The sequence below is a fragment of the Mauremys reevesii genome, linkage group 4 (assembly GCF_016161935.1).
Source record: "Mauremys reevesii isolate NIE-2019 linkage group 4, ASM1616193v1, whole genome shotgun sequence".
Taxonomy (NCBI): domain Eukaryota; kingdom Metazoa; phylum Chordata; order Testudines; family Geoemydidae; genus Mauremys; species Mauremys reevesii.
In genome coordinates, this window is record NC_052626.1 from 77,517,636 (window position 1) to 77,543,789 (window position 26,154).

The following is a 26,154-nucleotide window of genomic DNA, read 5'->3' on the forward strand; positions in this document are numbered from 1 at the left end:
TGACATGACTCTGGAGGTTTGGGCTTTGAGAAAAGTGAAAACAATCACAAGACTTGCAATGAAATCACAAGTGTTGAAAATATTACATTTACAAAATGGAAGAATGGATAGTAAAAAAACCCCTAACTTCTAGCTACAGCATCTTTAAACATAATTTAGATTTTAAGATGGCAAGCTGGAGGAATGAGTTATGAGCCAGACTATTCCACATTTTCTGATGTTTAGTACTTTACTCATTGTTTCATTGTAGGTGTGACAGAATCTGGCTCTTCACATACCACTTAAACAACTCATATTCAACAGAAAGAAAATACAGACAAGTTGGCAGTAAGAACTAGAAACTAGCCAAACTTATTGAATTATACTCTGCTTAAGCTGGGGCATTGTGCTATTAACGTAGTTTCATTATATTTTATTGCTGATTTCTGGGACACTGGTATGGAACATCGTGTTTTCAGATAAAGCTCATCTAAAGTGCCAATTTATCGAAACAGTGGAACCCTGATAGCAATGTGCAAGTTAAGATAGCTTAATGGGTTATAAATGCACTGTCCACCCTAAGGCTATTCTTGGAATCTGATAATATTTTCCTCATTCTAGCGATTGTAAAGTGATTGTGTGTTTTTTAGAAAATGGTGATCTTCATGGACTTTTTGAGTTGTTTTAATTTTGGTTGAAAAATGTGTGCTAATTGTGATTTTGTAACCATATTATCACAAGCTATGATCTCATTAACTAACCAGGATTGAGATGGGTCAATACATGGTGGGAGACTAAAATGTAAAATCTTAGGTGCTGTTGGTGTTGACTGTTCAGTAGGAGGCAGTCATACTTCTTTATACATTCCAAGACCAGGACTATTGTGATCATCTAGTCTGTATAGTACAAGTCATAGAACTTCCCCAAATTAATTAAACATCCAATCTTGTTTTTAAAATTACTAGTGATGGACAATCCACCACATCCCTTGGAAATTATTCCAATGTTTAATTACTTTCACTGTTAAAAATGTATGCCCTATTTCCAAACTGAATTTGTCTAGCTTCAACTTCCAGTCATTGGCTTGTGTTATAACTTTCTCGGCTATATTGAAGAGCCCATTATTAAATATTTCTTCTGCACGTACTTGTAGAGTGTAATCAAGTCACCCCTTAACCTTCTCTTTGTTAAGATAAATAGAGTAAGCAACTTAAGTCTATCACCAGAAGGCATGTTTTCTAATCCTTTAATCATTCTTGTGGCTCTTCTTTGAACCCTCTCCAATTTATCAACATCCTTCTTGAATTGTGTGCACCAGAACTGGATACAGTATTCCAGCAGTGGCTGTAGCAGTGCCAAATACATAGATAAAATAACCTCTCTACTCGTACCTGAAATTCCACTATTTATTCATCTCAGGATCATATTAGCTCTTTTGGCCACAGTGTCAAACTGGGAGCTCATGTTCAGCTGATTATCAACCACAACCCCCAAATCTTTTTTATAGTCACTGCTTCCCACGATAGAGTCCCCCATCCCTACATTCTTTGTTCTCAGACGTATACATTTACATTTAGCTGAATTAAAATGCATGTTGTTTGCTTGTGCCCAGTTTACCAAGCGATATAAATGGTTCTGAACCAGTGACCTGTCCTCTTCATCATTTACTACTTCCCAATCTTTGTTGCATCTGCAAACTTTATCAGTGATGATTTTATGTTTTCTGTATAAGATGTTAAATAGCACAGGGCCCAGAACCAATCCCTGCAGGACCCCACTGGAAACAGACCTGCTCAATAATGATTCCTATTTACAGTTACAATAAGTTTGAGACTTATTAGTTAGTATATTCTAAGTATATTACATCACCACTATTGCCTTTATCACCTTTTTTATGAGATTACAAATTTGGTTATCAAATTCACTTGACATAATCTGTCTCTCATAAATCCCTGCTAATTTGCATTAATTATATTACCTTCCATTAGTTCTTTACTACTTGAGTCCCGTACCAGTCCATACAAATTTATATCCCAGCTCAGTGTTAGGGGATGCTATTCTGCTGGAGATGTCATCTTTCAAATAAGACATGAAACCCAGAACATGATCATTTGTGGCCATTGAAGATCCCATGACACATTTCACAAAGGTAGTAATGTCTTACTTTACAAAATGAAGAAAGCCTCTCCAAGTGATTTGATACTATGAAGGCTGAGGTGAATATTAAAGTGAATGTGCAGAGTCTGTTTTTTTGGTTGACGGGCCTGTTTTCCAAGGCTACTCAGTCTGAAAGATAAACTGGGATTTGAAGACATTCATTAACTACAGTAACTAAAGGTTTGAGCTAACAGCCTCATTTTCTTAAAACATTTATTTTTCAATCCCTTAAGAACAAACATTAGACACATTTGATGAGGATTTTGATTGTACCCGGAGACTGAATGGAATTCTCCTTTTCTCTCTGGCTCTGTTCTGATGCAGCACACCACTAATTAGAAATATGTTCGTTTGGTTCACTGTACACAGATTAGCTTAATTTTGAAGGCATAATATTGGGTGATTGAATTAAAAATAGGTGCTGCATATGTTTCTCCAGAGCAAAGCACTTTGAAATATTTCCTTGGGTGTATAAGGTTCTGTGCATTTGTGCTTAGCAGTGGAGCATAATTAGATTTCAAATTAATGGGTTGCATATGACTACCCTGGAACAAAGATGAGCTATGGTGACTCAGTAGCTAAGTGACTTAATTTTCTCCTTTGAGGTCCTAATTCCAGTCCTTGACTCTTTGTGAGTATGTGTACATATGTGTTTTGTATGTACTCTGTATGTGTGCATTAACTCCTTAAACTAATCACATAATCTGCAATCAGTTGTGCTAATGCTCTCAGCAGGAAGAAACTGTGCATGTCAGATGTTGTGATGTGGTCTCCTGAAAAGTGTGGGAACTAGAAGAAGTTGCTAAGAACCAACATTAACAAAATGAGAGTATCTGGCCAAGGTACTCATTCTGCATTGTAAAATACTGTTGTTCTGGGACCCTCAGTCCCAGCTTTGGAAAGAAGCTGTTGCTAACAATGAGAGGAGCTAATACCAGCCAAACACATACAAGCAATGAGAGAAGCTAATACCAGCCAAATACATAGATAAAATAACCTCTCTACTCGTACCTCCTCCAGTATGTATCCATGAAGGGTGCTCTAGGGCAGTTCTGCAGCTTCCCACATCTTTCCAACTGGGGTGCACTGCAGTGCCTGGAGAAGAGAGGAAAGATTGGGGATAAGAGGGAAATTACTTATTGGAGGAAAAAAGAGGACTTCACAATCTCTCCAGGAAGTAAGATTTTTTTTTTAAAAAAGGTTTCAGGCATTACACCAGTCTCCAAAATGATTTTATCCTTCGGGTTATATGTTACTTCTATTGCCCTCAATATTTGTATTCTCCAAAGAGTCACTCAGCCCCTTTTCTCTCCATGTGTCTGTATATTTAGCTATGAACACAGTACAAGGAGGAAGTGGGGTGGGGAGAGGATGTCAGAGAGAGATGGAGTCTGTATCTCTGATGAAATCCTCTAGCTTTTCATAGGCATGGAAACATCATGGTTCTGTAGAAATTAAACAGGGTTCTACAGAAATTATTCTGAAACCACATCCTGGTCCTACTGAATCTAGAATTTTTTGAGAGGATCAACAAAAAAAGGGGTAAACAGTGAGGTGGCAAAGTTTGCAGATGATACAAAATTACTCAAAATAGTTAAGTCCTAAGCAGACTGCACAGAGTTACAATGGGATCTCACAAAACTGAGTGACTGGGCAACAACATGGCAGATGAAATTCAGTGCTGATAAATGCAAAGTAATGCACATTGGAAAACATAATCCCAACTATATATGCAAAATGATAGGGTCTAAGTTAGCTGTTACCACTCAAGAAAGAGATCTTGGAGTCATCATCATGGATAGTTCTCTGAAAACATCTGCTCAGTGTGCAGCAGCAGTCAAAATAAAAGCAACAGAATGTTAGGACCCATTAGGAAAGGGATAGGTAAGAAGGCAGTAAACATCATAATGCCACTATATAAATCCCCGGTACACCCATACCTTGCATACTGCATGTAGTTTTGGTCACCCCATCTCAAAAATGATATATTAGAAATGGAAAAGTTACAGAGAAGGGCAACAATACTGATTAAGGTACAGAACAGCTTCCATATGAGGGGAAATTAAAAATACTGGGACTATTCAGTTTGAGAAAGAGACAAATAAGGGGGGATATGGTAGAGGTCTATAAAATGATGAATGATGTGGAGAAAATGAATAGAGAAGTGTTATTTACCCCTTCACATAACAGAAGAACCAGAGGTCACCCAATGAAATTAATAGGCAGCAGATTTAAAACAAACATAGGGAAGTACTTCTTCACACAACATACAGTCAACCTGTGGAACTGGTTGTCAGGGGATGTTGTGAAGGCCAGAACTATTGCTGGATTCAAAAAAAAGAATTAGATAAGTTAGTGGAGGATTGGTCTATCAATGGCAATTAGCCAAGATGGTCAAGGATGCAATCTTATGCTCTAGGTGTCCCTAAGTTTCTGACTGCCAGATGCTGGGACTGCACAACAGGGGATGGATCACTTGATGATTGCCATGTTTTGTTCATTCCCTTTGAAGCATTTGGCATTGGCCACTGTCAGAAGACAGGATACTGGGCTAGATGATCCATTAGTCGGACCCAGTATGGCCGTTCTTATGAAGCCAGTGACAATTTTCCTTTTGATGTCATTGGGGGGTCAACATTTCAACCTTAGAATTTAATTGGGAATTTGAAATGCTCTTTTCTGTAGCATTGTTGAGTCGTCCTTAGAATTCTATAGCAAATTTATCATTCTCCATTAAAGCCTATGGAATAATATTTTAAATATAGTAACATTTTCATTTTCTATTAAATACTATAAGTCTTTTCACAAGGGGATGTGAAAAGTTTTTCCTGGCCTCTGTCCAGTTTATTATTACCAAAAGTATTGTGTATGTTGCATTGCGTTGTATAGCAGGCTATAGTTCAGTAGGTTTTGTTCGTGGTTTCTTTGGAGGGGAAAATGGGATGGAATAACAAAGAATTCAGAATCAAATAAGTATCAAGAAGACATAACTTATTGTCTACCTGCTTTGCTCTTAAATTATAGATAATTCAGGTGGGTTAAAGAGGTAATTAACAGTCAATCAAAGATTCCTCTTCATTCATAATTATGAAAGAGCATCTTTTCATTCAGTGTACTCAGTTGGTGTGGAACCTTTTCAGTTCTGATTTTGCACCACATGAGTCAATGGTACTAATGAGCTGGTTTTGGCTATAGTAATTAACTCTGATCATCAGCTGTTTTTTTTTTTTAATATTCAGCTGAGCCTTTATAGAGGAGGACCATTTAACTCCATGATCTAGAGGCAGGAAGCTTCTCTGCTGAACTTCAAAATCAAATCTGTTTCATCACAGTTTGTGTAATGACCCCCAGCATGTTTTTTTCAGAAGGGTTTGAATCTGCGGTCTTTATCTCTGCCACACAGACTTTCGCTACTTGTACTAAAGGAGTAACTCCTTTAGCTGTAGCAAGTGGTAAGTTGTTTTCTCCTCTGTAGAGCTCCCACTAGAGGGTGATGTGAGATACACTATTCAGGTGTGTTATGTCTGAGCAAACAGTGGGGAAATTATTCACAACAATGTTTTCAAAATCCAACTCATCATTCCATCCAACCACATTTGTGCACTACTGTGTTTACATCATAGCAAAAATAATTGATCATATTTGTTTGTTGGGGGGTGAGATTTTTATCTTTGCAAATCCACGACTGTGTGCAGCTGCATGAGAAGCACTCTCTTGAGTTCATCCAAGTATGGAACAGACACCATACCAGGTGACTGTTGACCAGTCATACAGATCATGTGATGAATACTTAAAACTTAATATTATAGTTATGTGAATAGTGGTGAAAAACCCATAGGCCTGAATATGGTTTGTATATTAGAAATAATGAATAAGATGTTCATTTGGGAAACTCACCATAGGTTTGTAGATAATTAGGAAACAAAAATAGGGCCAAATTCAATCCAAACAACTCTAGTTCTGTCCCATAATAGTGTTTTTAGAATCTGACTCTTTCTTTTTATTCAATATTTGTCCTCTTCTTCAATGCCCTGGATAATTCCACGCTGCATACATATCTGACTTAATCTCTTCTGGTATCACCTTTTTTCTTAAATGTAAATGTGACCAGTCTCATTTGTCCACTTCCCCACAATGAACCTCTTGTTTGTCTTCCAATCTGACCCATAGTTTTGGAATTTCTCCCATTTGCATTCTTCTAAGCCACTACTCACTACTTTATTTAAATCCCCCTTAAGCCTGATATCTCCCATAAAGCCTACAAGACACTAGGCAATAATATCTATAGATAGAGATATAGGCTAGGCAATTCAAAGCAGTCTCAGGGAGTTGGCGCCTACATCCCACTGGAATCCAATGGGAGTTGAACATATAACCACACTACAAACTGTGATTGACTCAAGTTACATTGGTGCCAAAGTTTATATATCACTTGGGCACACGCATACCTGGCTGCTTGGGTCAGTGTTGCCTGTCCTCACCATAAGTATGTATTCCAGTGTGCCATGCACCACTATCTGGCACAGTCTGTTTCTGGAAATCTTCTCCCAGTGCTCTCGCTGTTGATGTGCTCACCAAGGTGGGCAATCAGGGAAAGGCAGGGGATGGCTTCCCATCTTTGTGACCCCAGGACTCTAAAGTTTAAAATAGTGACTGCAGTGGTTACTGTCATAGGGAATGGGGCATTGTGGGACAGCTGCTGTTGGACTCTTACGGTTGACACAGATCATGGAGTGTCCATACTTGTATTGCATCAACCTCAGTAGAACAAGCAAGGCTCCATACTGTTTGAGGAGGTGGTTTTACTGTGTCGCTGGAAGGGAGCTTACATCATCAGACAAATCTGAGTGTAGACATGTGCAAACATAGGTCAATGAAAAGCACTTATGCCGACCTAACTGTAGGGTAGACCAGGCCTAACTCCCATATGCTCCTTTGAGAATCCCAGCCAAAAAAAATATTTGTATTACTAAAATATCTGCATAGCTACTGAGCAGCTACATGAACTTTTTACCACATCCATCTTCACCCCCATCCCTCCCCTACAGCTTGTTAAACCCATTTATTGCATCACATCTACAATTAGATTGCAGTCTCTTGGGGGCAAGAATGTCATCCTTTTAGTTGTGCTGTCAAATGTCTAGCACACATTATAGCAATGATTAGTATCTTATATACTAGGAGTAGATATGCAGGGGTGCCTGAAACAACCACAGGGAGCACCAATATGGAAGGGACATTCTACAGCAGGTTCCAGTATATGGTGCACCTATTCCTTCCATCCACACCCCCATAACTTCCCATAGTCACTGTGCCTATCTCTGACCAAGGATCTAAACACATTTAATCACATGGAAGCCATAATTTAGGTTGCCTTCCATATGCAGACAAGTCAATGGCATTATTAACATCTCTGTCTGATCAACGTGAGAAGCAGAGAATGGGCTTTTATTAGCATCCAGTTCTTCTGAAGTGAAGCAAAAATCTAAGCTTTCATTTTGTTAATGAAATCCCCTGCTGCTATAAAAATCCCTCCCCACACTAATCCCATAGGAGATGTTATCTGCTTTCATCTGTGGCAACAGAACTTTAGCTCACCTTGTGACAGTGCATATTTGGCCAGAACAATTAAAACCATTTATACATAAAATAGGAATTGATTTACAATTTATGTGTAGTCTTCATATCTTTTTTAGGCCTTGCTGAAATTTGTGCATTGTGCAAGAATTTTTATTATTATTACATAGTCACTTAAGCAATCTGTGAGTAAAAAGACTTTCCTGGCTCTATTTAAAAAAGAGGAACCAGAGTGTGGCATTATCAAAAGGCTTGCCTAGCTCTGTTAAAAAATTTAAAAGGCCTTATGTAAGCCTCAAGGCTCTACTCTGCATTTTTTAAGAGAATAGCAGATTGAATAATGGAAACATTTATTTGTGAACAGTTTATTCAATGATTGATGGGAAAAAAATGTTCGCCTACTATAATGTGATCATCAAAAAGGTGCTCAAATAATGAAAAAATGCATTGATGCATATTTCTTCCCCATCCACTCCTTTTGGGCACATATGTAATCCCTAAGGGTTAAACACCACCCGTTTTTAGATAGTACAGTTAGAAACACTAAACATAGATACAGTTGAAGGGATTGAGGCATAAGTATAGCAACAGCAACAAAAAAGGGTGGGTAGGGGGACCAGGGCCGCCCAGAGGATTCCGGGGGCCGAAGTGCAGCCCGGTCTTCGGCGGTAATTCGGCGGGGGGGCCCGCCGCGGGTCTTCGGGGCACTTCGGCGGCGGGTTCCGGAAGGGAAGGGCCCCCCGCCGCCGAATTACCGCCGAAGACCGGGCTGCACGTCGTCGGCGGGTCCCGCTCCGTCTTTGGCGGTAATTCGCCAGCGGGGGTCCTTCCGCCCCAAAGCAGAAGGACCCCCCCCGCCGGTGAAGACCGGGAGCAGAAGAAGCTCCTGCGCCCGCCCCACAAGAGTTTTCCGGGGCCCCCGGAGCGAGTGAAGGGCCCCACTCCAGGGGCCCCAAAAAACTCTGGTGGGGGCCCCTGTGGGACTCGGGGCCTGGGGCAAATTGCCCCTCTTGCCCCCCCCCGGGCGGCCCTGAGGGGGACAAAGAATGGTTTATTTGGACATGTGCCATTTTCCTGTCCAGAAACACTAGAACTCTACCCTTTTACATGAATATGAATCATTTCCCCTCTGCTTAAATGTTGTGAATGACACTGTAACTCTAGCAAATCATACTTTTAAATATGGTTTTTGACAATAAACTGCAGGCCTTCAATCAACCTTAGGTTAATTTCTAAGCTACCGTCTCTTGGCAAAATGCTTTTGTAGTTTCCAGATTTTTCAGCCTGCTGCTTTGAATAACAGAAAAAATTCTATTAGCTCACACTTGCCTTTGTCTGAATAAAAAAGGAATCAAAACATCAAAGATTGTGGTTACCTTTTTTTAATACAGCCCTGATATTTTTGCACACTTTGTTCTAACTCGTTTGATGTGCAGTCAGACCCTATTAAGATCAAACATTCAAGATAATGGAAGACTGTGATCTTCTCCAGTATGTATTGTTAACTCATGTTTAAAACTAATCTGCAACTTTAAACAAGATTAAAGGTTTCTGTATATCACACAAGAGAATGTGATATTGGTAAGGCGTATGGCATTGCTTGGGGGCAATATGGTAGGCAGCAGCTTAATAGGAACATGTGAAAGGAGCAATTATAATTTCTGTTCTGGACTGTCCTTAATCGGGCTCTTGATAAATGGCCCATCAGTTACCCTTGAGTAAAGTGACTAGGGAAACGGGAAATAGAATCAGTTCATTTCTTTTCAGTGCCTCTAAACAATTGAAAAATGTCACATCTGCTTGTGAAGAGTAAACTGCGTGATTGGTGTGGTATTCGATAGGGGTCATTGGTGGTTAGAGGAGAAGACTTGGATTTAGGACCTATGAGTACTGTTCCTGAGTTTGTCACTTACTCACCAAGCAACTTTGGCAAGCCATAGTGAGTCAGTAGAAGAGTGTAGAATGGCATTCAAGTGTCCTGATTCTGAATGTCTTGTTCTAACTGCTCCCACTGGGGAGACAGCACCCTCACCAGTTCCAAAAACCTGGCCCTTTGTGACCTATTCCACAGAACCCCAAAACCTCGTGTTGCTGATTCTTGTGATACAAATCCAACAATCAATCCAAAGGACTATGGAAAAGTACCATGGAGGTTTGCAGGATAATTGTATTGGTCATTCTGTGGGCTGAAGATCAGTAATTTTGAGAACCACTGCACTAGATAAGACTATCCCAAATACAATGAACTGAATACTAGCTAGTTAAGTATTAGGGGGACTATTACATCAGAGGATTAATTTACATTGATATTTAATAAATAAGGACATTAAACTTGAATGAATAAAAAAAGTAGAGAGGAAAAATATAAACCAAACCAAACCAAAAAGCCAACAATTCCCAGAAATGAGCACTATGGGACAAAGAAAAGGACAATGGACACTGGGGTTTTTTTTTTTCGTATTTCCATCTGCTCCCAATTGTCCTTAGTCAGCATACGAATTAAAACACGAGAGGATATGACTGGACAGTGTGAGTGAGAGGCTGTCTGAGTCCTATATGGAGCCAGGTCCTCTGCCAGTATGATCTGGCATAGATCCATTGACTTCAGTGAAGCTGCATCAATTTACACAATCTGAAGATTTGCCTCATGAGCTGTATCTTTGACAGTAACTGTGACTACAGCAATGTCAGGACTTTTTACAATCATTGTTCGTATCACAAAGCATTAGACCTGCATCCATAGCCCCAATAACGGTTGTGTTGCTTCTTCTATACATGCACCAGAGGTCTGATAGCTCTATTCTCTTTCAATTGACTTCAATGGAAAATTCTCATTGAGACAGGGACCTGAAATGTCCCCAAACATTGTAATCCCAAGTGGATACTAAGGGGGAAAATACATCATAATATTGTCTCATAAAATATATAATACAATCTTCTTACAATTGTTCTTTTATTTTCTATATTCTGAGGGATTAAGGGTCAGATTATCCCAAGTGGGGTGGCACAGGAAAGTCTGAACCCAAGGAGTTTCAGGTAACTTATCCGATTAGGGTTTGGCCCACTGTGGAATGGAGAGAGTGGCATGGCCTCAAACAGTGCATGGAGTATTCCATGGGATCCCTTTGCAAACTCACACAGCTGCAGGGAGAAAGAAGGGATGGGATACTCTATGGACTCCCAGATCACCTTTCACAGATGTCTCTGGAATTTGTGTCCAGATCCATATTGCCCATTCTCAGATAAGGGTGTGTGTGTGGGGGTGGGGGGGGATTTCTTACTCTTTTACTGCAGATAGTTTTATGATAGATCAGCATTGTTCCTTTGCAAGTTATGACGGAGATGATGCAAGACCCCACTCAGAGTCCACAGATTCCTAAAGCATAGAGGGTGCTTGAATGGCTTCAGGGGGAGGAGAATAGTGCAGTTTCCCCACCCTAAACCCTTGTAGAAGTATCAGCTACTGCTTATGTCTCTCAGTCCATGTTACCTTCTTCCTTTACTTCTCTACTTTATTTTCCTGGTTTTACTGAGGAGTGAAGTGTGATCAAATTCAGTCTAGCAAGCGCCTTTCTCACACTTAATTGCTGTTGGTTTAATTTTTGAAAAATGAAGCCGTTATTCCTGAGAGTGTGAGGGGGTTTGGCAAGGGGGAAAAAAAAAGCCCCTAAACCATTTAAAAAGCTGTGCTTTTTGGTGCTATGTAATTTTCAAATGACTAAGCAATTTGCCCTGTGTTTGAGGGGAAAAAATAAATTGCAACTGAACTGACAACTTGGATGCCAAACTGCAAGGAAATGCGCTTTTAAAGGTAATATTTAGAATCCCTTTGGAGAAAAAAGAACGAGATTTTGGATTAGAAATGCTTGACAAACCCTTAAAGTGAAAGGTGCATTGTTGTGCTGCTGTAATATTTTAGGGAGAGACCATTAAGATGGCCTCTCTGGTTACAGGATACTGCAGTCTTGCAGTTTTCACTGATGGGCTGCAGCCCAGGGTGGCATCCAGAGGCCAGAGAACTTCGCCATTTTAGACAGCATTAAATGGTTAGAGCCAAATGTTGCTGTGGTTGTATTCTCTTGTTCTTGTGCCTGCCCATAGTGAGGAATTTAAAACCCAGTATTTCTCATTGCACAATGCTATAGAGTCACCCATTTTCAGCATAGGGCGATACAGTAGCTACCACAGGTACCCAAGGAAGTGAATATTGAATTTTAATGGCACCACCTAGATGACAGTTGACTTCTTACACTGTTTACACTTCTTCATTTGTAAGGAGAGAGAGAATAACAAATGGCTAAACAGTTCTCAAATAATCCCTCATCTTCTGGATTATGAAGATAGATATCAGAGACCAGCTAGTCCATATCTTTGTAGTGTCTGAGCAATAGATTGGGTACCAATATGTATATGTTATTATTGTTTCCACCAAGTAATAAAATTGTGCTCAGACCCCATTGGATAGTTAGTTTACTGTAAAAAAAAAAAAACAGGAGTACTTGTGGCACCTTAAAGACTAACAAATTTATTTTAGCATGAGCTTTCGTGAGCTAAAGCTCACTTCTTTGATGCATAGAATGGAACACACAGACAGGAGATATTTATACATACAGAGAACATGAAAAGGTGGAAGTATGCATACCAACAGGCAGAGTCTAATCAATTGAGATGAGCTATCGTTAGCAGGAGGAAAAAAACTTTTTGAAGTGATAATTAAGATGGCCCATAGAAGGTGTGAGGAGAACTTAACATAGGGAAATAGATTCAATTGGTGTAATGACCCAACCATTCCCAGTCTTTGTTTAGACCACAGTTAATAGTATCTAGTTTGCATATTAATTCAAGTTCAGCAGTCTCTCTTTGGAGTCTGTTTTTGAAGTTTTTTTGTTGCAAAATTGCCACCTTCAAGTCTGTCACTGAGTGGTTAGAAAGGTTGAAGTGTTCTCCCACTGGTTTTTGATGTGTTGATTCCTGATGTCAGATTTGTGTCCATTTATTCTTTTGCGTAGACTGTGTCCGGTTTGGCCAATGTATGGCAGAGGGGGCATTGCTGGCACATGATGGCATATATCACGTTGGTAGATGTGCAGGTGTACGAGCCCCTGATGGTGTGTCTGATGTGATTAGGTCCTGTGATGGTGTCACTTGAATGGATATATGTGGACAGAGCTGGCATTGGGCTTTATTGCAGGATAGGTTCCCTGTTAGTGTTTATGTTGTGTATGTGCGGGGGTTGCTGGTGAGTATTTGCTTCAGGTTGGGAGGCTGTCTATAAGCGAGGACTGGCCTGTCTCCCAAGATCTGTGAGAGTGAGGGATCATCTTTAAGGATAGGTTGTAAATCTTTGATGATGCGCTGGATAGGTTTTAGTTGGGGGCTGTAGGTGATGGGTGTTGTGTGTCTATTATTTTTTTTTTTCTGTCCTGTAGTAGGTGTGGCTTCTGGGTACTCTCTGGCTCTGTCAATGTTGGGGGCTGTGGGTGATGGCGAGTGTGTGTCTGTTATTTTTTTTTTAGGCCTGTCCTGTAGTAGTGGGTTCTGGGTCTTCTCTCTTCTGTGTGGGGGCTGTAGGTGATGCGAGTGGTGTTCTGTTATTTTTTTTTTAGGCCTGTCCTGTAGTAGGTGGCTTCTGGGTACTCTTCTGGCTCTGTCAATCTGTTTTTTCACTTCAGCAGGTGGGTATTGTAGGTTTAAGAATGCTTGATAGAGATCTTGTAGGTGTTTATCTCTGTCCGAGGGATTGGAGCAAATACGGATGTATCTTAGAGCTTGGCTGTAGACAATGGATCGTGTGGTGTGTCCGGGATGGAAGCTGGAGGCATGTAAGTAAGTATAGCGGTCAGTGGGTTTCCGGTATAGGGTGGTATTTATGTGACCATCGTTTATTAGCAGAGTAGTGTCTAGGAAATGGACCGCTTGTGTGGATTGGTCTAGGCTGAGGTTGATGGTGGGATGGAAATTGTTAAAATCTCGGTGGAATTCCTCGAGGGCTTCTTTTAGTTTACTGTGTATCCTAAACTGAGCAACATTGTGTTTGCTCAGCATTTTCATGGGAGACATCCAAGGAAAACACAGAGAGTTGCAAGAAGTGAATTTGGTGACAATAGGAGGGAGTCTTTCCCTTTTAGCTAGTTTAGAGACAGTACTCCAATACTGTGCTATTGGAGATACTATCTTTCAAACGAGATATAAGAGAGATGTCCTTTCCACTTTGGTCATTAAAGCTTCTATTACACTTTCCACAGTGGCAGCGATGTTAATCCTATTGCCTTGGCTGAATTTCAAAATATAATTACATTGTTGTGATGGGTTTGGTCACAGAGACCCCCTTGGGACTCACCCGATGTGCTGAGACTACATCTGAGCCCATTTTCTCCGCCAATTTGGGGCTTCAGAACCGTGCCTCGTCAAGCCAGACATGCAAGCCTGCTGCAACACAGACCCAGGGTCTGAACTACGACCCCCCAAAGCTGCAGACTTAACTGAGAACAGCGTAGCAAGTGCTCCTGTCTCCAGTACCCAGACACACCTAGTTCCCAATGGGGTCCAAACCCCAAATAAATCCGTTTTCTCTGTATAAAGCTTATATGCGTAAACTGATAAATTGTCCACCTTCTATAACATTGATAGAGAGATATGCACAGCTGTTTGCTCCCCCAGGTGTTAATCACTTACTCTGGGATAATTAATAAGCAAAAGTGATTTTATTAAGTATACAAAGTAGGATTTAAGTGGTTCCAAGTAATAACACACAGAACAAAATAAGTTACCAAGGAAAATAAAACAAAACACGCAAGTCTTAGCCTAATACATTAAGAAACTGATTACAGATAAAATCTCACCCTCAGAGATGTTCCAATAAGCTTCTTTCACAGACTGGAATCCTTCCTAGTCTGGGCCCAATCCTTTCCCCTGGTACAGTCCTTGTTAGCTCCAGCTCAGGTGGTAACTAGGGGATTTCTCATGACTGGGACCTCCTTTGTTCTGTTCCATCCCTCCCCCAGTTATCTAGCTTTGGCACAAGGCAGGATCTTTTGTCTCTCTGGGTCCCCACCCCTCCTTCTAAATGGAAAAGCACCAGGTTTAAGATGAAGTCCAGTACCAGGTGACATGGTCACATGTTCTGTGAGACCCCCAAGCCTTCATTCTTCCTGGCCTGACTCACAAGGAGGCTTGCAAGTAAACAGAGCCATTTACAACCAATTGCCCTCGTTGATGGGAGCCATCAAGATTCCAAACCACCATTAATGGCCCACACTTTGCATAATTACAGCAGAATCTCAAAGTTATATTTCAGATTTCTAGTTTCAGATACAAGAATGATACATTTATACAAATAGGATGACCACACTTAATAGATTATCAGCTTTGTAATGATACCTTACAGGAGACCTTTTGCATGAAGCATGTTCCAGTTACATTACATTCACACTTATTAGCATGTTTTCATGAAATCACATGAAGTGCAACGTCACAATTGTATCTCCCTAATTTCCCTTTGCAGTTTGAATTTAATATGTTTGCCATAACAGATAGTTAAGGGTTAACAAGCTCAGTAACCTGATGAACACCTGACCAGAGGACCAATCAGGGGACAAGATAATTTCAAATCTCTGTGTTCCTTGTTGGGTCTTTGTTCTCTTTTTGGATCTAAGAGAGGCCAGACATATTCTTCAAGTTCTCCAAGTTTCCTGAAGTATTTTCTTCTATTCAGTCTAGTGAGTATTAGAAAGGCGGACTAGTCTTATAATTTGATTTCTACATTTGCAATTGTGTGTTTGCTGAAGGAATATCTTTATTTCTGTTTGCTGTTACTTTGATTATTCTGAGGAGGGAGGGGAAGTCTCTCCAGTTTTTATAAGTTAGACCCTGTAAATTTTTCCATTCTGGTATTACAGAGATAATGTACTTTCTTTCTTTCTTTTAATAAAATCTTTTCTTTTTAGAACTTGATTGATTTCTTCCCTTGTTTGGATTTTCAGGGGAAGGGGCAGGGGGAAAAGTGAATCCCTCTTTGTTTTAATTCAAGGAATTTGAATCCAGGTATCTCTCCTAAGCACTAGGAGAGGGGAGGGGGGAAATGGGTTGTTTCCCTTTGTGTTGAGATTCACGTTTGAATCTGTGTTCCCCAGGGAGAGTTTTGGGGGACAGGGAGTGTGTCAGACACTTAAAACTTGACTGGTGGCAGCAAGAACCAGATCTAAACTAGGATTTTAGTTTAGAGGAGTCCATGCAGGTCCCCATCTTGTGAACGCTAAAGTTCAAAGTGGGGAATAAACCTATGACAATGTTATTCTTCATCTCTTCCTGCCGTGTTGTGGTGCACTGTTAACAGGTGCTGTATTTCTGCCCAGAATGGCTGCATTTCAGTGGGGGATAGGGTGTTCTTGGTACAATATGTATGTTGTTTATCAATGCATTTTTAAAGCCCACAGGGATCCTTCATGATGAAAGATGCTATATAAATGTAAGCAATTATGACCTACTAGTCAATTTAAAGCCTCCTAAATCCCTTGCACACCAGACATAACACGTTATAAAGGCTGTAGATAAAGACCTCTCTTGATTCATCATAGTGCATGCCTGTCGTATATTATTTTGCAGCTGCCGTTGCAAAGAGGCATCTCATGTTAATAAGGAGTGGGAGGAAGGGGGTTGCTTATCATTTGAGAAAAAAACTAGTTTTCAAAGTTTATTTTTACAAACTAAAAATAAATGCAGCCTTCTGATGTGTTATTATCCCCCTTCCAGCATTTTAGCAATCTGAATGCAGATCTCTTTAATTAAACACAATTAAAACAAAAGTGTTTATATCATCTTTAACAGTACCAGCCTATTTTTATAAAGGGTGCTTCATATTAGTAATTTGTTATCTAAACTTCTCAGTTTTAATTAAGGATGAGTGAACCCAGTGCAGAAAATAATAAGGGGCCCAAACCTCAGCTGCTGTATATTGGTATAGTTTGTTGACTTCAGTGCAGCAGTGTCAATTTCCACCAGCTAAGCAGTGGCCCAATATTCATAGAATCATGGGGGAAAAGATTCCCTTGCACTTCCTGGAGTGGAAGGGGGGAACCCAAGTGATGTCTCTGTGACATTCTTCTCCACAGAACCAGGGAATGGGGGTTGGGGAGAGGGGGAAGGGAGAGGCTCATGTGTAAAGGGTTAATTCTTTTTCAGGTTATGCAAGAAAAAAATAAGCCTAAAGAATTAGAGCAATTGTCTTACTAGTACGTCAGGTTCCTTTGGCTATGCCTGTTCCTTATCTGACACCCAGAAAACCTCCTGCCTTTGCTGAAATCCATCTTAGAGATTTAGGTCCCAGTCCAACAGTCAGGTCCATTACAGACCTTTCCATTGGTTATAGGTACTATTGTCATATCATATCGAACTGATCCAAGTTGGGGGGAGGGATAGCTCAGTGGTTTGAGTATTGGCCTGCTAAACCCAGGGTTGTGAGTTTAATCCTTGAAGGGGCCATTTAGGGAACTAAGGTAAAAAGTCTGTTTGGAGTTTGGTCCTGCTTTAAGTAGGGGGTTGGGCTAGATGACCTTCTGAGGTCCCTTCCAACCCTGATATTCTACAATTCTATAAAAAAAATGTCAGTTCCTGGGCTTTCTTGGGTTGTGGTGGCATGAGGAAAGCAATACATAGTTGGAAGTAACAAGGAGGAAAAGACAGTAATTTTGCAAAGTTTCTATAACTCAGGCTTTGAGACTGCTCTGTCAGGGTGTGGCTGGACAACCATTGCCGCTTGGTAATAATCATCACTGTATATGTGTGCACAAGTACATATTCCTGGGGATGCCAGGTGCATGGTGAAAGAGACCCTAGATTTAAATGAACAAATTTCAGTGCCATCGAGGATGGGCTGCAAACAGCAGCTCCAGTGCTGATGATCCATATACCAGCCCCTGTAAAGTGCTGACATTCCATGTATTCAACTGTACAGGCCACATTGGGAAATGAAATATTTCCTCTACATAATAATATCATAATTTTATGGTCCCATATCTTACAATCTACCAGAACATGAAATAAGTGTCTTATCTCACTGGTAAAGGCATTCATTGATTCCTAGTCAGATACAATTCTCATTTTTAGTCTTTGTAAGTCCCAAGATATTGGAACTTAATCAAGTCCTGGGTCCAAGGGTAAATTTTGCTCTTCCTAAGTCTCACACCATTACTGATTTGGAGTACAATTCTGCATTTGGGAGAAAGAAGGAAACATTTTATAGTCAGACTCTTCTTCTTCTAACAGTGCAGTTTAAAACTGCTAAGAGCTATGTAATGATAACAGTAGTCCCTGGAAGAAAGAGTAATGGGCAGAATACAGCTGATATGATCAAAGTTGCATGATGAATGTAGTAGTCAAATGTCTTTGTCATTTGTCAGGCAGATTTAACCATGCTGGGTGGCATAGATTTGAAAAATATTTAGCAAAATCTCTGGCCAGCAGAGTTAAAGACAATACAAAGGAGAAGTTGTATGTAAATTAAGACCAAAAAAATCTTCCTCAGTTGTATAAATCCATTACTAGATGGAAATGGTAGAATTGTCAAAAAGGCAGAAGTGTTCAATAAATATTTCTAGTCTGTGTTTAGGAAAACTATTAAACAAAAAAATAGATGATGTTGTCATATCATATCATATATGATGAAACACTTTCCTTCACAATAGTAATTCAAGAGGATGTTAAATAGCATCTACCAAACTTCGATATTTTTAAATCAGCAGCTTGCATAACTTGCATCCAAGAATTTTAAAAGAGATGGCTCAGGATGTTGCTGGATCACTAATGCTGATTTTCATTAAGTCTTGGAACACTGGGGAAGTTTCAGAAGACTGGAAGAAAGCAAATGATGCTTCTATTTTTCACTTCCTTGGAGTTGTCTGAATAATTATCTATGCTTCAATCCTCAACTGCGCCCAATAATTTCTGGGTGCAGTGGAGGACATGGTAGAGGATGGTCTCTCTGATCCTGGGGCGAGTTCAGCCTTCTGCTCTAAACTATGTCCATTTAAGGCCATCCATCAGCCAGAGATTTCTGGAGTTCATTGGCATTCCAGCCACATGCATGCACACACGCAGACAGACACAGGGGAATCCTCAGTTAAAAGATCTTGATGTTCTGTTTTGGAATGACTCAGTATTGAGGTCTGATTAAATGGTAAAGCCCCCAAAATCTCAGTGTTGGCTATCATCCTTATATTTAAATAATTCTGGGATATAACGTTGGATTACATTCTAAAAATTACTTTAAAATCCCAGTATAGATATAAATAAATTATACACACAAACCTATGTGAAAAGAACATTATTTATGTTTCAAAGTCAAACACTCACAATTTAGGAAATGCCAGGCCCCCTTGTGCATATGGATTATTATTATACAGTCTAATTATATGAGCATATGCTATTTTTCCCCACAGGATCCCATCCATTCAGTGTGCAGCATACATGGGCAACTTTAATTCTGGCATCTCCTGACTTTTGAAAGTGTGACTTAGCAAACCCAATAATGCTCTTTTAGCAATGTTTTTGGTGTAGGGTTTTTGTTTTGTTTGTGTGTGATTTCTTAGCTGTTTGAAAAAGCAAACTGAAGAAATAGAAATTCCAAATCATAGCATTAATTGACACCCACATGAATCAGCAGCAGGATTGGAATCTTTAGATCCACAACACAAACCTGTGCCACTTGAGCTAATAGATAGCTGTAGTAGGTTGTCATCCTCTGAGTGGACCAGCACTAGGGGGGAACTGAGATTTTGCCAGTGAGTTTCACAGATATTTGCTGACAGCAGAGGGATGGTGAGGCTCAAGAATCTTGGGTTCTATTACAGGCTCTGGAGGGGAGTGTGTTCTAGTGGGCACAGACTCACCCATTCCTCCCAAGCTTGACCCTTTCTGCCCCATCCCCTCCCTGTCCCAGTCCTCTCCCTTCTTCACCCCTGGCTCCTCATCCCAGGCCCATTCGCCTCACATAGTCAGTCCCAGTCTCCTATCCTTGTGATTCTCATCCCAGACCTATTCTCCTTACCCAGCAAGTTCTAATATCACCTCTCCAAAGCCCCATCCCACTTCCCCCTTTCTCCCACTCCGTCTCTTTGACAAACCATTCCCAATCTCCCCCATCCACCCCAGCTCCTTGTTCCCAGTCCCCTTGCCCCACCAGCCCAAGTCTACTCCCAATCCCTCATCCAATCTGTCTCTTTCACCCCTAGCCTGCAGGCACCCTGCCTGCCCAAGTTCTCTTTACCCATTGGCTCCATTCCCAATCTCTTTCCCCAGGCTCCTTGTCCATTTTCCTTGTCCATTATCATAGTCTCTTTGCCCATTTCTCCCCTGTACCGCTGCTCCTCGTTAGATTTGTTTTTATTCCCCTTTCATCTCCTTGCCTCTGCCCACTAGTTCTCAGTCCCAGTTTTCTTGCCCTGCCAATCTCAGTCTCCCCCTACCTACTAGTTCCCATTTCTCCCATTTCACTCCATGACCCATAGCTCTAGGTTGGGTCCATACTATCATGAATTAGTGGGGAGGTGGCCAGAAGAAAACCTACCTATTACATGGTCCACATTATGTGAACATTTGAGAACCACTTATCTAGTCCATTTCCTTTTAGTGCAGGAGTTTTTCAAGCAGTATGAGATACTGCTCTCTGTGAGAGAGGTGGCAAGCTTCTGAGGAATGCATTAGAATGATTTAAGTCTTTCCTGTGGACGCATCCAAAGAGTAATGATGTGAAACTGCACCTGCACCACTAGACCTCTCACTTAGAGGCCCACAGGATCAATTCTCTGTCTGGTTCTATTTAACATCTACATGCAGCCACTAGCTGAACTGGTAAAATGACATGGTCTCAAATGCCAGCATCATTATGCAGATGACACACGGCTATATTTATCTTTCACCACATATGAACATACCCAACCACCAAAATGGCCCAGAACTTGGATGAGATCAGCTCACAGATGAAGAACAGCTGACTGAAGCAAAACCCAAGCAAGACAAGATATTACACTGGTGGGAAAAGGAAGAGTTTGAAGAATTTGCAGTGACAGTGTAGTCTTCTTTGGTTGAAGGTTCACACTCACAACTAGTCAGTTCAGTCTGTAGCTTGGGAGTTCTCCTAGATTCCTCACTGATGCTAAGCTTTCATATCCATGAGTAGCACTTTCTACCACATCTGGTTGGCTAGAAAACTCTGTCCCATGTTGGCAGATGGTGACCTGGTGGATGGATGATCAGTTACTCACACCTTCATCACCTCTCAGATAGACTACAGCAATGTGACAAACCAGAGCCTGAAACCATCAGCTCTTACGAAACTCTAGCTAGTACAGAACAGTGCAGCACACTGTATTACGAGCACATGAGACCTGCCCTCTACAGTGGCTTCACATAGACTATTGAGTCAAGTACATGCTCTTGGCATGTATTTTCGAGGCACTCAATGGCCTGGGCCCAGAATATCTAAAAAATTGTCAGGCTCTATAATGAATACTTCATTCCTTGAGCACAACAGAACTTTCTACCATTAAGGTGAAACTTGTCAACGTTTTCTCAGGGGCTGGTCCAAGAATATGGAATGAACTTCCAGAGGAACTAAGAACTATCACAAATCTCAACACGTTCCACTCCAAGTGCGAGGCACACTCCTTCAATCTTGCCTTGTCTGACATAAACGCATAGCAGCATGTACGTACAAACAAACAACAATTAATAAAAACTACCAAAACAAAACACTCCACTGCATATGCAATTCTTCTCTGGGGAGAGGATTAAAGACAGAACAAATTACATGGGACATATTTTAGTCACGTCATTTAATGCACTACTGGAAGGTGCTCAAATGCTACGGTGATGAGGATAGCATAAGAACCTATATAAAATAGAACAGAATACAATATATTTTCTAATGCTTTTACCAAAGTAATTTTAAATGTCATAAGAAAATGACAGAACTTCACTGAGAAGATCATTTGGCAGCCTAATATGGATGAAGTATGTTCTTGTAGGAGTAAGAATCAGTAGATGTAGGTTTTATTCCCACCTTTTTCACTGACCCCAAATCATTTAATCTCTCCGTGCCTCAGTTTCTCCAGCTATAAAATAGGGATAATATTACTTTCCTCCTTTACAGGGGTATTGTGACGCTATATTAAAGCATGTTATCTCATTAATGTCCTCTGGTCAAGGGCACTATGGAACGCAAATAATAATTTTAATATCTTACCACTAGACAGTTGTTTCTGATACTAAATGCATCCTCCTTTTGAGCCTTAAACAATTCCTTTCCTGGTGCCTAAGCTTATAATCCTTGTGCAGCCAAAGAGAGAATGTAGTATCAGGTCAAAGTTTATTGTTCACACCCATGAAATACTTGTAGGCAGTTGTTGTATTTACCCTGAGTCATCACAGAGCTTCACTCTTAATTTTATTTCACTTGCTGTCTCCTACATTGACTTGAAATGTTTTCTTGGTTGTAATATTCAAACCTGTACAATTATTGTGTGCAGGAGCTTTTGTGACCTATTCATTGGTCAGCAATGATAGATCTGGTAATAATGTGCTTGCTATTCTAGCTGTGCTGCACTTTACTAACACCAAGGGTTTAACTGAAAATACAATCTGACCTTGGTTTTGTTCACTGGGCACAGAAAGGATGTAATTGCTATGTATCTGCTGAAGGATGCTATTGAGAAATGTCACATTGCTAATTTTGGCTTCTCGTACACCTTCAAAATCTCAGATCCCAGTAAAAAACAATGTGTTGCAATTGCATAAAACTCCAATAAAACTAGTAATTTTCCAAAAAATTAACTTCTTATTTCTCTGTAGCTATTCGTTGTATCCAAAATTCTATCACAGTATGATAATTGCATTGTCCCTAACAGTCTCATATTCAATCATAATTAAATAAACAGCTTGTAAATTGCAGACCATAAAATATCTGTGTTCCATTCTTACCTTAAGGGGTTTCCATAGTTACCAAGGACAAGAAGTTTAACCATCATTTGTTGGACTCCAGGCTATTCACCGCATTAACTTTTCTCTCTTGTCACCCTTTTCTCCCTATCTCTTTGTTTATTAACAGAACAAGGGAGTAATTTGGACTCCGTTAGTAACTGCAAATGCAATAATGCAAAATGGACTCTCATGCTTCAGTGTCATTTCATTATTAGCTGGATATGTTGCTCCAATATATGTGGGAAAGAAGTTTTCTCAGAAGAAAACATGCCAGGTGGATGCAGCCTGTAGTAACTAAGGTTATGTAATACTGTTATTCAGCAACAATCCAGGTCAACACAGTATATTGAGACCTTGCTATTATAATACAGTGGTGAGGGCCATATAAGTACACCTTTTAATTCACATCCCAGAATGCTGACTTATGCCTATGTCTCAGTAAAGGTTTGATACAAGATCATTGCAGTGAGACCTCATGTTACTAGGCAGGCCGTCATTATTTTTTCAAAATATTCTATTTTGCACATTATCAAATACTCTTCTTGTCAAAGTAAATGATCATCCATATCACTGCAATAGACTTTCCACCTTAACTTCAGCTGAACCAAGTCCTCTGTCTGGTTTATCTTAAGACAATGGGAAGAAAGGAAATGGTCTTCCTCCACCATCTCAAAGTTTGGTCAGAACATATCTGTTGCATCACATATGTAAGATGCTACTAATTCATGACCGCAATGCACATTCATCACTCTGAAATATCAGGCTTCAATATTTTTGTCTCCTTTTTAAGTTTATTGTGAACAGGAGCAGGGTTTATATCAGGGGTAGGCAACCTATGGCATGGGTGCCGAAGGCGGCACGCGAGCTGATTTTCAGTGGCACTCACACTGCCTGGGTCCTGGCCACTGGTCCAGGGGGCTCTGTATTTTAATTTAATGTTAAATGAAGCTTCTTAAACATTTTAAAAACCTTATTTACTTTACATACAACAATAGTTTAGTTCTATATTATAGACTTATGGAAAGAGACTTCTAAAAACATTAAAATGTATGACTGTCACGTGAAACCTTAAATTAGAGTGAATAAATGAAGACTCGGCACATCACTTCCAAAAGGTTGCTGACCCCTGGTTTATATAATACATTGAGTTCAAGAGCTCAGCAAGTTTCCTAAAAGGATTGGACCTTTATATAGATAGCAAGAATATCCAGCGTTATAATAGTAAATAAATAAATAGCATTTGGAAGGGATATAATTCCTCATATTTTAGGACATAAGATAACCTCTAACTTTTGGAGGTTAGGAAGAAGCTTTCTTTAGGGACAGAGTATCCCATAACTGTCTTCTTTCCCCGGACAAAAACACTCCTTCTGAGATACAACTTTATACACCTATACAAACAAGTTACGTATCGTCCTTGACATATCAGGGTGCCACCCTCTGACGTATTAGGGTGCCACTCATTGCCTTGTACTTGTAGGTTTGATCAAAACATCTCTATTTATCGTGCTGTCATCCTGACCTTATCCTTAGGATGGGTTATCATGTTCCTGTTATCTTTGGGGAATGTGTTTATCAGGGTGTTCTGGTACTATCCTTCTGGAATATGCTTTCGAGTGTTTTGTGCCTAGCACGTCTTAGGAATATGTGTTTTTGCAATATCAACCCTATCCTTGCCAAATTCTGTGAGCAGGGTCTGCCTCTTGCTCACAAATTAACTTTGCTTTATATCAGCAAGGTTTTGAGTAATTTAGCCCAGGCCTCAGATACAAGGGCTCATGTCTCAGGCTCTCTTCCTACTACAGACACGTGTCAGAGTGCACTAGCATATAAAAGCCTTACAAAGTTTTCCAGTGTCCTAACCTGATATCGCTGTCAGAACATGCATGTACTGACCGTCCCACTTGGAAGAATATGTACTTGGGCATCATTTGATTTAATTGAGACTGTGAGGGGAAACTACATAAGAAATTAGGAAGATGTAAGGGAGAAAACAAGAAACCCTGTTGGAAAAGACAATTAAATAAACCTATTTACTGTAAAACAAACTGAGAAACATGATCAGAAAGAGATAATAAACCAAATTCATCCCTAGAGGATTCAGTGGGGATTCAACAGGGATCAACTTGGCCCATTGAATTCAGATCTTTTAGGGGAGTATCCTACCACAAGTGGCTGGGCTGAGTGCTGAAGATAGGGTAAGAAGAGGAAGGGATTTGTGGAACTGAAGTATTTGCTGTAGTTCCTGTACTCATGCTCCGTGAGAGTCCATGGTGTCATGAAGCATAGCAGTGGATCTCCACACTTGCTTCTCTCTTATGCCATTCCTGTCCCCTGCATAACAGAGATACTAAAGAACTAGGATCTGAAGCATGCAAGATTTAGATTCCTTTGTAGATGACTCCAATGCTGGATTTACTCCTAGGCAAATGAGCATTAATAAATAAACCACAAAAGTAATGTGGGATCCCCTGATTTCTATTATGAGGGAGAAGGAGTTGTGTGGGAAATACAGGGACTGCATCCTCCGAGGCTCACAGGGAACATAAATCACCCCAAAGATGGCACCATGGCCCCTCTCTCACATGGGCTGGCTAGTGCTGTTTGGTGAAACAGGCTGCACTATCAAGAGGTGGTATATTGTGTGCACATTCCTCTCATGCTGTGTCACTCAGGGAATGACTGTGAAGCATAATCTCCTCTCTGAGATTCATCTGAGGCTGAACACTTCCACTCTGCTCTTAACTCAGGGCTCTGCTTACCCCATGCTATGTAAAGTCCTTGTTTTTATGGTCTTCTGATTAAAGAAACTGAATATATTTGATACGTTTTGATGGATAGATTTTCAAAAGTGCAAAGGGTAGCAAAGTGCCTATTTCCCGTTTGTGCCTTTGAAAATCTGCCACTGAATTTGTAGCCACAGAGATCATTCTCAGGGTGCCCAAGAACTTGCAGAGCTTAAAAAATGCAGATACCTTTGGAATGTTTTGTCTTGCTAAGCTCTTCAAGAAGGCTGTGCTGTACATGGACGCGTGGTGTGAAAAGTACACTGAAGGTGCCTTTCCCTGATGCATACATGTTTGGTTAACTTTGTCAAAAGTGAACTTGTATGGCATCAGGGAGGGATACTGCCTTTGGATACGTACCTTAATGACTTGATCTCATGCTATTACACAAATAACACAGGATATACAGTTTCTCTACAGCCTGCATATGGGTAGCAGCTTAGAGTATCACATGCTGCTTTTTTGTGTGCCAGGTGCACAGCATCCACCAAAGTGGGCAAGAAGTAACAGAGTAAATTGTATTAAACAACTACTACAGATTAAGACCTAGAAACTTGGCAATGGCTGAGCTTGAGGAGTGTTCAGCACATCTGAGGAGGTTGGCACATAAATGTGCACTGGGCATTCCCATGCTTTTTTCATAGATTCATAGATTCTAGGACTGGAAGGGACCTCGAGAGGT

At 40.4% G+C, this 26,154-nt stretch overlaps 1 protein-coding gene across 4 annotated transcripts in view; it reads left to right on the plus strand.

The window, feature by feature from the left end:
• LRRC4C (leucine rich repeat containing 4C) overlaps positions 1–26,154 on the plus strand; it is a 77,027-nt gene that overhangs the window by 41,767 nt on the left and 9,106 nt on the right. The window contains exon 3 of one of the 4 annotated variants that reach the window (XM_039538622.1): positions 251–327. The exons of 2 other annotated variants lie outside the window; for them this stretch is intronic. The gene's annotated coding sequence lies outside the window, so the exon portion shown is untranslated. Of the gene's footprint in view, positions 1–250; positions 328–15,376; positions 15,432–26,154 lie in introns of those variants that run through there. One more of the 4 variants, XM_039538623.1, reaches the window with a different exon arrangement.